Consider the following 12,500-nt stretch of genomic DNA (forward strand, 5'->3'; position numbering starts at 1 on the left):
ACAGCTAGTCTGCCAGCCTCAACTAACAATGGTACCTGGAGTCCACTTTGATATACCAAAGCTGAGTGTTTCTCTGTCTCTCTCTCCTCCACAGCCTGTCTGCCAGAGCCTCAAGATAGACAACTGCTTCCACCTGGCCCAGTCCTACAGTCCTGAGTCTATTCTGAATGACCACGTGTGCAAGGTGCAGTGTGCATTTGCCTTCCGTGCCTTCCCACAAGTGGCCACTCAGGACTCCAACCAGCTCGGATTTGCCAACAGTTTAAAGAGCTGACGTCACAAGAAATGGTTAGAGAATATTTTGCAAAGTCCCTATCTTGTGAAGTATGTTAGGGGTGGGGATGCTCTCTCTCTCTCTCTCTCTCTCTCTCTCTCTCTCTCTCTCCTCATCTCTCTCTCTCTCTCTCTCTCTCTCTTTGTCTGTCTGTCTGTGTAAGAGGCAAGTTTTGTTTTTGTTCAGCAGATATATGGTATATTATGACAGTAAATTTGGGGTTGAGTGGTTGTATTTAGCAATGTCTCTCTGGAGTAATGCTGTAAATTTTTGTGTTTGTTTCTCCCTTGTATGTATGTATGTATGTTCCTCCTGCTCCTCCTCCTTGGGTTTGTGAAAGACTATAACATCTTACAGAAAAAAAAAAAAAAAAAGAAAATTAAGTTGTTTTCATAATGCTGCTACTGCTGTTTGTATGTATGTATGTATCTATGCATCTGTGTATATGTGTGTGTGTGTGTGTGTGTGTGTGTGTGTGTGTGTGTGTGTGTGTGTGTGTGTGTGTGTGTGTGTGTGTGTGTATTGATGGAAACACACACACACACACACACACACACACACACACACACACACATGATTAGGTAGAGAACAGACACAAGAAAAGGTATATTCATTCAAATCTTGCAAAATGACCTTAGTATGGCCCAGAATACAGGTCATTTAAGGTCAAGTTGCATGAAATTTGGTTATTTAGTGAGGAATGTTGGTATATGTTGACCTCAGCAAGACCCAGGACACAAGGTCATTCAAGGTCAGATGTATTGCTGTTTTGAATTCAGCAGATCCAGAATGAAAGGTCATTGAAGGTCAAATTATGTTTATGAAGCTTTTCTATTTAATTTAGTGAGATGTGTGTGTGTGTGTGTGTGTGTGTGTGTGTGTGTGTGTGTGTGTGTGTGTGTGTGTGTGTGTGTTCATGTGTTATTCAATATCATTCATCTATGTCTTTTCAGCTCCTTTTAGCCCTAACTTATTCATGTTGTGTTCTGTCAATGGTCTCACTTCATTGCACCTCCATTCACTGTGTTAAGAAAGGAAAAGTCTCTTGGTGTGGTAGGAAACTGAAAATTATATTTCTGCGTGCTTATTTTCTTCTGCTAAGTAAACCTAACTCATATTTTATCCTAGTGTTGTGTGTGTGTGTGTGTGTGTGTGTGTGTGTGTGTGTGTGTGTGTGTGTGTGTGTGTGTGTGTGTATTGTATGTTAATGTAAATTGTAATATGTATTTTATTTTTTATAAAATATTGGCTAAACATGATATTTCTATGTAGTAATGTCCCTCTTCAGTCTCCCTGTGTGTGTGTGTGTGTGTGTGTGTGTGTGTGTGTGTGTGTGTGTGTGTGTGTGTGTGTGTGTGTGTGTGTGTGTGTGTGTGTGTGTGTATTGTATGTTAATGTAAATTGTAATATGTATTTTATTTTTTATAAAATATTGGCTAAACATGATATTTCTATGTAGCAATGTCCCTCTTCAGTCTCCCTGTGTGTGTGTGTGTGTGTGTGTGTGTGTGTGTGTGTGTGTGTGTGTGTGTGTGTGTGTGTGTGTGTGTGTGTGTGTGTGTGTGTGTGTGTGTGTGTGTGTGTGTGTGTGTGTGGTGTTTTGTCTGGGTCATCTTGTGTAGAACTGCTGACCTGCTATATATATATATATATATATAATATATATATTATATATATATATATATATATATATATATATATATATATATATATATATATATATATATATATATATATATATATATATATATATTTTAGTGTCCAAATTGCCCCAATATGTCATGGGTAGGGTGTGGTGCTTCCTATCAGGGGAACAATGCCTCCCCTAATTTGGCAGGAAAGAATACATGTACACTTGCCATACAGAGGAAAAAAAAAAAAAAAAACTGTTACAGGACTGCACAAGTAATACAATACAGTGAAGCCTCTGATACTGAATAAGATGAGAAAAATAATATCAATGAAAGGAATGATGAAACACTTTGATGATGTAACAGGAGGGGGAGAAAGCTATTAATTAATGGAGTAGGTTATAATGGAAACAATGAAGGCAAGAATGAGAGCAGGAAAGAGGAAAAGTAAATAAAAGTTTATCTATTTATTTACATTTAATGGGTACAGCAAGGGAGTTTCTATGTATTTATCTGTCCACCTGTCCACCTGTCCATCTGTCCACCAGGTTGGCAATCCCACACAGGGTGGCCCAGACAGAGCACCATCCACTCATACACACATCATTCACGCTCTTAGTGCTATCAGCCCCTAATGGAGAGGGTATTCACCTAACATAAAAAATAACTATAACAATCTCATTGCCACATAATCAGCTTAGTGCTTCAGACGCAAGATATTAAACCAATAGGAATGAGGGAGTAAATGAGATGAGAAGATAATGATAAAAGGTATCTCTACAAGGAAGCATCAGCAAAATCCTTTGGTTCAGTAATCAGGGCAGAAGAAGGAATGGTGGGCTCAAGCTTGATAACGCCAGCTTTAAATGAGATACAACCTAACACTGTGTTTACTAATGCAATTGTTCTGTGAATTTTTACTAAGTTTAGATACACATAGAAGAATTTGTTTGTTGAATACTTCCTTTCTGGTTTTATTAATGATTTATTTTTTAATTGTTAGGGTGTTGAAGAGGTTTTTCATAATATTAGTGATAGTTTTGTAGGCTCTGCTTATTTATCTATTTGTTATTTTGTCTATCTATTAATCTCTCAGTCTACCCATTGATCTAAGTATCTGCTGGACCTAACCTAACTAGGCCTATCTCTGCTTATCTCTCAATGTCTATCTATTTACCTAATCTAACCATCTATCTCTCTATCTCTCAGTCTATTTAACTTTGTTTTATCTAACCATTTATCTATCTCTCTACATACCTGTGGAGCATACCTAAACTAACCATACCTGCTGTAACTTAACCATACCTAAACTAACTTGACCACACCAAAACTAAACCTAACCATACCTGCTGTAACCTAACCATACCTAAACTAACTTAACCACATCCAAACCTAACCACACCCAAACTAACCTAACTGTACTTGCTGTAACCTAACCTAACCATACCCAAAACTAACCTAACGTAACTACACCCAACCATATCAAACCTAAGCTAACCATACCTAAATTCAAGGCAAGGTATGCGTGTCTAGCCAGTGGTAGCCATAATTATTTCCTGTTTTCATCAATAAAAAAAAAAGGCATTGAATTCAATTAAAAAAAAACATTTCAATTATTGTTAAAGGTTTGTAGAAAAGAATATATGAAGAGCTAGTGTTGTTTCATAAGGTAGGTAATGAAATACTGGCACATTAATAAAAGTGATATCAAGCCTCAATATACTGACATACGGTAATAATACTGTGGCACCATCACAATCACCAGCACCACCACCTTACCATTTATATCACTAGACAACCACCTCTACACCGTACGTAATGTACTTTCCACATATAATGCATACCTTTGGGCAAATTGGTGTCAGCGGAGCACTGAATGAATGCCTCTTGGCACTTGCTGGGAGACTGGATGCCTTGGCAGTGTTGCCAGACTGAATTATGCATAATCTGACCAAATCTGACAAAATATCTGTAGAAATCTGTAACCCATAAGGAAAATTTCTGAGGAAAAATATGTTGATAATAATGAAATTTTATTAGCCCTATGGTAACTCACATAAACAGAACAAAGGGTATTTAGTTAATTTTAACTGAAAACAAGCATTTAGGAAGTGTAGCCCATAAAGGCGACGTCACATGGGAGATTTTAGAAATGGAAGCTAAATCTCAAAAACTTGCGATATTTGTGAAAAAAATAGTGGTTGCATATCCCGTTTGACGACGTCTTAATACAACTACATGCAATTTTACACATATTACACACCCAGCATAAACCATTTGTAGTGAGAGAAGCACTGTATGAAAAAGAAAACTGCACTCTTACACAGGACATAATAAAGCTAATGAGATCACATGACATATCAAGCAGTATATATCAAGCATATATTGGATAATGACATAATGCTAGCAGATAGAAACTAAATTGAGAGAAGCACTGTGTGAAAAAGAAAAACTGCACTCATACACAGGACATAATAAAGCTAATGAGATCACATAACATATCAAGCAGTATATATCAAGCATATATGGGATAATGACATAATGCTAGCAGATAGAAAATAAATTGAGAGAAGCACTGTGTGAAAAAGAAAAATTGCACTCATACACAGGACATAATTAAGCTAATGAGATCACATGACATATCAAGCAGTATATATCAAGTATATATGGGATAATGACATAATGCTAGCAGATAGAAAATAAATTGAGAGAAGCACTGTGTGAAAAAGAAAAACTGCACTCATACACAGGACATAATTAAGCTAATGAGATCACATGACATATCAAGCAGTATATATCAAGCAGTATATATCAAGCATATATGGGATAATGACATAATGCTAGCATTATGTCATTATCCCATACCACATACCCCTTGGTATTATACCAAGGGGTATGTGCCATGGGCACATACCCCTTGGGTCCCTTGGCCCCTTTTCGAGACTCTACGTCCATAGGCTCGGGCCCCCTTTACCTAATCATTATTATATAGGCCCTGGCCCCGTGGCAGTTTGCTACCTCTGCTAACCTATTGTTATGCCTCTGAGCATGCAGAGCTTACTTACTTGCTATAGCTTGTAGTTGTAAGGGTATCGACGATGTAGCTCTATAGCTTGTTCTTGTGTGTTTGCTGGGGTCGTGTAGGGCAGGCTGTGGGACTGTGGGAGTATGTTTGTACTTTGTTTACATGACGCGCGTGCGCCCGGGTCTCGGGGATCAGGATGATCTTGATCTTTATGTAGCCTCTGAACTAAAACTTGATGTTGCAGGTGCCTCCTTCTAGGGGAGGGCTGGCCTTTTTTATCGGCAGAGAGAGAGAGAGAGAGAGAGAGAGAGAGAGAGAGAGAGAGAGAGAGAGAGAGAGAGAGAGAGAGAGAGAGAGAAAATCAGATGTTAGTATGCGAGAGAGAGAGAGAGAGAGAGAGAGAGAGAGAGAGAGAGAGAGAGAGAGAGAGAGAGAGAGAGAGAGAGAGAATATTAACATGGGATAGAAGGGGTTAAGTTAATTTTAATGAGAGAGAGAGAGAGAGAGAGAGAGAGAGAGAGAGAGAGAGAGAGAGAGAGAGAGAGAGAGAGAGAGAGAGAGAGAGAGAGAGAGAGAGAGAGAGAGAGAGAGAGAGAGAGAGAGAGAGAGAGAGAGAGAGAGAGAGAGAGAGAGAGAGAGAGAGAGAGAGAGAGAGAGAGAGAGAGAGAGAGAGAGAGAGATGACAGTACAGCACTAGTGACAAGTTGTGGTCCCTGGCTGGCTGGGCAGTGTTAGTTGCAAGCTGTGCAGTAGTGAAGGCAACTATTGCACTCATTATTTCATCATTCACATTATTTATCTCGCATATACACTGACAGAGAGAGAGAGAGAGAGAGAGAGAGAGAGAGAGAGAGAGAGAGAGAGAGAGAGAGAGAGAGAGAGAGAGAGAGAGAGAGAGAGAGAGAGAGAGAGAGAGAGAGGAAGGACAGTACAGCACTAGTGACGTGTTGTGGTCCCTGGCTGGCTAGGCGGTGTTAGTTGCTAACTGTGCATAAGTGAAGTCAATCATTGTAGTCATTATTTCATCATTCACATTATTTATCTCACAAATACACTGAGATAGATAGATAGATAGATAGATAGATAGATAGAGAGAGAGAGAGAGAGAGAGAGAGAGAGAGAGAGAGAGAGAGAGAGAGAGAGAGAGAGAGAGAGAGAGAGAGAGAGAGAGAGAGAGAGAGAGAGAGAGAGAGAGAGAGAGAGAGAGAGAGAGAGAGAGAGAGAGAGAGAGAGAGAGAGAGAGAGAGAGAGAGAGAGAGAGAGAGAGAGAGAGAGAGAGAGAGAGAGAGAGAGAGAGAGAGAGAGAGAGAGAGAGAGAGAGAGAGAGAGAGAGAGAGAGAGAGAGAGAGAGAGAGAGAGAGAGAGAGAGAGAGAGAGAGAGAGAGAGAGAGAGAGAGAGAGAGAGAGAGAGAGAGAGAGAGAGAGAGAGAGAGAGAGAGAGAGAGAGAGAGAGAGAGAGAGAGAGAGAGAGAGAGAGAGAGAGAGAGAGAGAGAGATGACAGTAAAGCACTAGTGACAAGTTGTGGTCCCTAGCTGGCTGGGCAGTGTTAGTTGCAAGCTGTGCAGTAGTGAAGGCAACTATTGCACTCATTATTTCATCATTCACATTATTTATCTCGCATATACACTGACAGAGAGAGAGAGAGAGAGAGAGAGAGAGAGAGAGAGAGAGAGAGAGAGAGAGAGAGAGAGAGAGAGAGAGAGAGAGAGAGAGAGAGAGAGAGAGAGAGAGAGAGAGAGAGAGAGAGAGAGAGGAAGGACAGTACAGCACTAGTGACGTGTTGTGGTCCCTGGCTGGCTGGGCGGTGTTAGTTGCTAGCTGTGCATAAGTGAAGTCAACCATTGTAGTCATTATTTCATCATTCACATTATTTATCTCACAAATACACTGAGAGAGATAGATAGATAGATAGATAGATAGATAGATAGATAGATAGAGAGAGAGAGAGAGAGAGAGAGAGAGAGAGAGAGAGAGAGAGAGAGAGAGAGAGAGAGAGAGAGAGAGAGAGAGAGAGAGAGAGAGAGAGAGAGAGAGAGAGAGAGAGAGAGAGAGAGAGAGAGAGAGAGAGAGAGAGAGAGAGAGAGAGAGAGAGAGAGAGAGAGAGAGAGAGAGAGAGAGAGATGACAGTACAGCACTAGTGACAAGTTGTGGTCCCTGGCTGGCTGGGCAGTGTTAGTTGCAAGCTGAGAAGTAGTGAAGGCAACTATTGCACTCATTATTTCATCATTCACATTATTTATCTCGCATATACACTGACAGAGAGAGAGAGAGAGAGAGAGAGAGAGAGAGAGAGAGAGAGAGAGAGAGAGAGAGAGAGAGAGAGAGAGAGAGAGAGAGAGAGAGAGAGAGAGAGAGAGAGAGAGAGAGAGAGAGAGAGAGAGAGAGAGAGAGAGAGAGAAGAAGGACAGTACAGCACTAGTGACGTGTTGTGGTCCCTGGCTGGCTGGGCGGTGTTAGTTGCTAGCTGTGCATAAGTGAAGTCAACCATTGTAGTCATTATTTCATCATTCACATTATTTATCTCACAAATACACTGAGATAGATAGATAGATAGATAGATAGATAGATAGATAGATAGATAGAGAGATAGAGAGAGAGAGAGAGAGAGAGAGAGAGAGAGAGAGAGAGAGAGAGAGAGAGAGAGAGAGAGAGAGAGAGAGAGAGAGAGAGAGAGAGAGAGAGAGAGAGAGAGAGAGAGAGAGAGAGAGAGAGAGAGAGAGAGAGAGAGAGAGAGAGAGAGAGAGAGAGAGATGACAGTTAAGCACTAGTGACAAGTTGTGGTCCCTGGCTGGCTGGGCAGTGTTAGTTGCAAGCTGTGGATTAGTGAAGGCAACTATTGCACTCATTATTTCATCATTCACATTATTTATCACGCATATACACTGACAGAGAGAGAGAGAGAGAGAGAGAGAGAGAGAGAGAGAGAGAGAGAGAGAGAGAGAGAGAGAGAGAGAGAGAGAGAGAGAGAGAGAGAGAGAGAGAGAGAGAGAGAGAGAGAGAGGAAGGACAGTACAGCACTAGTGACGTGTTGTGGTCCCTGGCTGGCTGGGCGGTGTTAGTTGCTAGCTGTACATAAGTGAAGTCAACCATTGTAGTCATTATTTCATCATTCACATTATTTATCTCACAAATACACTGAGATAGATAGATAGATAGATAGATAGATAGATAGAGAGAGAGAGAGAGAGAGAGAGAGAGAGAGAGAGAGAGAGAGAGAGAGAGAGAGAGAGAGAGAGAGAGAGAGAGAGAGAGAGAGAGAGAGAGAGAGAGAGAGAGAGAGAGAGAGAGAGAGAGAGAGAGAGAGAGAGAGAGAGAGAGAGAGAGAGAGAGAGAGAGAGAGAGAGAGAGAGAGAGAGAGAGAGAGAGAGAGAGAGAGAGAGAGAGAGAGAGAGAGAGAGAGAGAGAGAGAGAGAGAGAGAGAGAGAGAGAGAGAGAGAGAGAGAGAGAGAGAGAGAGAGAGAGAGAGAGAGAGAGAGAGAGAGAGAGAGAGAGAGAGAGAGAGAGAGAGAGAGAGAGAGAGAGAGAGAGAGAGAGAGAGAGAGAGAGAGAGAGAGAGAGAGAGAGAGAGAGAGAGAGAGAGAGAGAGAGAGAGAGAGAGAGAGAGAGAGAGAGAGAGAGAGAGAGAGAGAGAGAGAGAGAGAGAGAGAGAGAGAGAGATGACAGTACAGCACTAGTGACAAGTTGTGGTCCCTGGCTGGCTGGGCAGTGTTAGTTGCAAGCTGTGCAGTAGTGAAGGCAACTATTGCACTCATTATTTCATCATTCACATTATTTATCTCGCATATACACTGACAGAGAGAGAGAGAGAGAGAGAGAGAGAGAGAGAGAGAGAGAGAGAGAGAGAGAGAGAGAGAGAGAGAGAGAGAGAGAGAGAGAGAGAGAGAGAGAGAGAGAGAGAGAGAGAGAGAGAGAGAGAGAGAGAGAGAGAGGAAGGACAGTACAGCACTAGTGACGTGTTGTGGTCCCTGGCTGGCTGGGCGGTGTTAGTTGCTAGCTGTGCATAAGTGAAGTCAACCATTGTAGTCATTATTTCATCATTCACATTATTTATCTCACAAATACACTGAGAGAGATAGATAGATAGATAGATAGATAGATAGATAGATAGATAGATAGAGAGAGAGAGAGAGAGAGAGAGAGAGAGAGAGAGAGAGAGAGAGAGAGAGAGAGAGAGAGAGAGAGAGAGAGAGAGAGAGAGAGAGAGAGAGAGAGAGAGAGAGAGATGACAGTACAGCACTAGTGACAAGTTGTGGTCCCTGGCTGGCTGGGCAGTGTTAGTTGCAAGCTGAGAAGTAGTGAAGGCAACTATTGCACTCATTATTTCATCATTCACATTATTTATCTCGCATATACACTGACAGAGAGAGAGAGAGAGAGAGAGAGAGAGAGAGAGAGAGAGAGAGAGAGAGAGAGAGAGAGAGAGAGAGAGAGAGAGAGAGAGAGAGAGAGAGAGAGAGAAGAAGGACAGTACAGCACTAGTGACGTGTTGTGGTCCCTGGCTGGCTGGGCGGTGTTAGTTGCTAGCTGTGCATAAGTGAAGTCAACCATTGTAGTCATTATTTCATCATTCACATTATTTATCTCACAAATACACTGAGATAGATAGATAGATAGATAGATAGATAGATAGATAGATAGAGAGAGAGAGAGAGAGAGAGAGAGAGAGAGAGAGAGAGAGAGAGAGAGAGAGAGAGAGAGAGAGAGAGAGAGAGAGAGATGACAGTTAAGCACTAGTGACAAGTTGTGGTCCCTGGCTGGCTGGGCAGTGTTAGTTGCAAGCTGTGGATTAGTGAAGGCAACTATTGCACTCATTATTTCATCATTCACATTATTTATCACGCATATACACTGACAGAGAGAGAGAGAGAGAGAGAGAGAGAGAGAGAGAGAGAGAGAGAGAGAGAGAGAGAGAGAGAGAGAGAGAGAGAGAGAGAGAGAGAGAGAGAGAGAGAGAGAGAGAGAGAGGAAGGACAGTACAGCACTAGTGACGTGTTGTGGTCCCTGGCTGGCTGGGCGGTGTTAGTTGCTAGCTGTACATAAGTGAAGTCAACCATTGTAGTCATTATTTCATCATTCACATTATTTATCTCACAAATACACTGAGATAGATAGATAGATAGATAGATAGATAGATAGAGAGAGAGAGAGAGAGAGAGAGAGAGAGAGAGAGAGAGAGAGAGAGAGAGAGAGAGAGAGAGAGAGAGAGAGAGAGAGAGAGAGAGAGAGAGAGAGAGAGAGAGAGAGAGAGAGAGAGAGAGAGAGAGAGAGAGAGAGAGAGAGAGAGAGAGAGAGAGAGAGAGAGAGAGAGAGAGAGAGAGAGAGAGAGAGAGAGAGAGAGAGAGAGAGAGAGAGAGAGAGAGAGAGAGAGAGAGAGAGAGAGAGAGAGAGAGAGAGAGAGAGAGAGAGAGAGAGAGAGAGAGAGAGAGAGAGAGAGAGAGAGAGAGAGAGAGAGAGAGAGAGAGAGAGAGAGAGAGAGAGAGAGAGAGAGAGAGAGAGAGAGAGAGAGAGATGACAGTACAGCACTAGTGACAAGTTGTGGTCCCTGGCTGGCTGGGCAGTGTTAGTTGCAAGCTGTGCAGTAGTGAAGGCAACTATTGCACTCATTATTTCATCATTCACATTATTTATCTCGCATATACACTGACAGAGAGAGAGAGAGAGAGAGAGAGAGAGAGAGAGAGAGAGAGAGAGAGAGAGAGAGAGAGAGAGAGAGAGAGAGAGAGAGAGAGAGAGAGAGAGAGAGAGAGAGAGAGAGAGAGAGAGAGAGAGAGAGAGAGAGAGAGAGAGAGAGAGAGAGAGAGAGAGAGAGAGGGGAAGGACAGTACAGCACTAGTGACGTGTTGTGGTCCCTGGCTGGCTGGGCGGTGTTAGTTGCTAGCTGTGCATAAGTAAAGTCAACCATTGTAGTCATTATTTCATCATTCACATTATTTATCTCACAAATACACTGATATAGATAGATAGATAGATAGATAGATAGATAGATAGATAGAGAGAGAGAGAGAGAGAGAGAGAGAGAGAGAGAGAGAGAGAGAGAGAGAGAGAGAGAGAGAGAGAGAGAGAGAGAGAGAGAGAGAGAGAGAGAGAGAGAGAGAGAGAGAGAGAGAGAGAGAGGGAGGAAGGACAGTACAGCACTAGTGACGTGTTGTGGTCCCTGGCTGGCTGGGCGGTGTTAGTTGCTAGCTGTGCATAAGTGAAGTCAACCATTGTAGTCATTATTTCAATATTCACATTATTTATCTCACAAATACACTGAGATAGATAGATAGATAGATAGATAGATAGGTAGATAGATAGAGAGAGAGAGAGAGAGAGAGAGAGAGAGAGAGAGAGAGAGAGAGAGAGAGAGAGAGAGAGAGAGAGAGAGAGAGAGAGAGAGAGAGAGAGAGAGAGAGAGAGAGAGAGAGAGAGAGAGAGAGAGAGAGAGAGAGAGAGAGAGAGAGAGAGAGAGAGAGAGAGAGAGAGAGAGAGAGAGAGAGAGAGAGAGAGAGAGAGAGAGAGAGAGAGAGAGAGAGAGAGAGAGAGAGAGAGAGAGAGAGAGAGAGGGAGGAAGGACAGTACAGCACTAGTGACGTGTTGTGGTCCCTGGCTGGCTGGGCGGTGTTAGTTGCTAGCTGTGCATAAGTGAAGTCAACCATTGTAGTCATTATTTCATCATTCACATTATTTATCTCACAAATACACTGAGACAGATAGATAGATAGATAGATAGATAGATAGAGAGAGAGAGAGAGAGAGAGAGAGAGAGAGAGAGAGAGAGAGAGAGAGAGAGAGAGAGAGAGAGAGAGAGAGAGAGAGAGAGAGAGAGAGAGAGAGAGAGAGAGAGAGAGAGAGAGAGAGAGAGAGAGAGAGAGAGAGAGAGAGAGAGAGAGAGAGAGAGAGAGAGAGAGAGAGAGAGAGAGAGAGAGAGAGAGAGAGAGAGAGAGAGAGAGAGAGAGAGAGAGAGAGAGAGAGAGAGAGAGAGAGAGAGAGAAAAGTACAGCACTAGTGACATGTTGTGGTCCCTGGCTGGCTGGGAGGTGTTAGTTACCAGCTGTGCATTAGTGAAGGCAACTATTGCACTCATTATTACATCATTCACATTATTTATCTCACATATACACTGACAGAGAGAGAGAGAGAGAGAGAGAGAGAGAGAGAGAGAGAGAGAGAGAGAGAGAGAGAGAGAGAGAGAGAGAGAGAGAGAGAGAGAGAGAGAGAGAGAGAGAGAGAGAGAGAGAGAGAGAGAGAGAGAGAGAGAGAGAGAGGGGAAGGACAGTACAGCACTAGTGACGTGTTGTGGTCCCTGGCTGGCTGGGCGGTGTTAGTTGCTAGCTGTGCATAAGTAAAGTCAACCATTGTAGTCATTATTTCATCATTCACATTATTTATCTCACAAATACACTGATATAGATAGATAGATAGATAGATAGATAGATAGATAGAGAGAGAGAGAGAGAGAGAGAGAGAGAGAGAGAGAGAGAGAGAGAGAGAGAGAGAGAGAGAGAGAGAGAGAGAGAGAGAGAGAGAGAGAGAGAGAGAGAGAGAGAGAGAGAGAGAGAGAGAGAGAGAGAGAGAGAGAGAGAGGGA

This window comes from Scylla paramamosain, chromosome 28 (assembly GCF_035594125.1).
Source record: "Scylla paramamosain isolate STU-SP2022 chromosome 28, ASM3559412v1, whole genome shotgun sequence".
NCBI lineage: Eukaryota > Metazoa > Arthropoda > Malacostraca > Decapoda > Portunidae > Scylla > Scylla paramamosain.